Source organism: Pogona vitticeps, chromosome 2 (assembly GCF_051106095.1).
Source record: "Pogona vitticeps strain Pit_001003342236 chromosome 2, PviZW2.1, whole genome shotgun sequence".
Lineage (NCBI taxonomy): Eukaryota > Metazoa > Chordata > Lepidosauria > Squamata > Agamidae > Pogona > Pogona vitticeps.
In genome coordinates, this window is record NC_135784.1 from 172,147,698 (window position 1) to 172,148,651 (window position 954).

Genomic DNA, 954 nt, shown 5'->3' on the forward strand with positions numbered 1-954 from the left:
AAGAGCTTTAGGCCTTCATGCGCAAAAGAAACAATAGTTCATCCCATTCTGGAAAAAAATCATCTTAGCGTTTGATAATACCTATAGACCTATCACTAATATTCTGTTTACAGGAAACTGGGAGAGAGAGGATTGTGGTGGATAAGTTGCAGGCATCCTTGGAAAATACTGATGGTCTGGACCCATTTCATTCATTGTTCAGACTACACCATGAGACTGAGACAGTTCTGGTCACTTGCTCGACAACCTGTTAAGAGAGGCTGACTTAGAGAAGTGTAACCTTGTTGGTCCTCCTTGATCTCTCAGCAGCTTGAATTTGGACAAGATGGAGATCATGATGTTGGGAGGGGAGCCTGGCTGGCTAGGAGGTATTTTGCCTGGTTTGAATAAGGTCACATGCCCTCTGAATGCCCAGGGCTGCAGCTTAGGGGTGCTTCTGAACCTGGCACTATTCAGGGACAAGCCCATTTCTGCCATGGCCAGGTTTGCCTTTTTCCATCTTCAGCACATTGCACAGTTGTGGCCCTTCCTGGACAGAAAATCCCTGACCACACTGGTTTCTGCGCTGGTCATCTCTCGGTTCGATTACAAGAACTGAACCAGCAGCTAGAGGTGTGGAGAGTTCTGTTTTTGGACTACATCTCCCAGAATGCTGTGGACCAAAGAACACAAATCCCCCCACACACACATACATCCACAGCAACTTCTTGTATGCAGAATTTGTGCTTACCATTGAGTAGCGGTTGGAGATCCTGGCTGTCGGGTTCAGGGAGTTGTAGCCCAAAAATGGACCTTTTCTAATCACTAACTCTACTCCTTCCCAAGAGAAACGTGTTAACGCAGAGCTAGAAGAGGTGTAGGAAAGGGGTGTGTGTGTTCATGATTGTGTGTATATACTGTATGTATATGTTTTAGAATGAATAAAACAGTACCAGGCAGAAAAAAAACAGTACA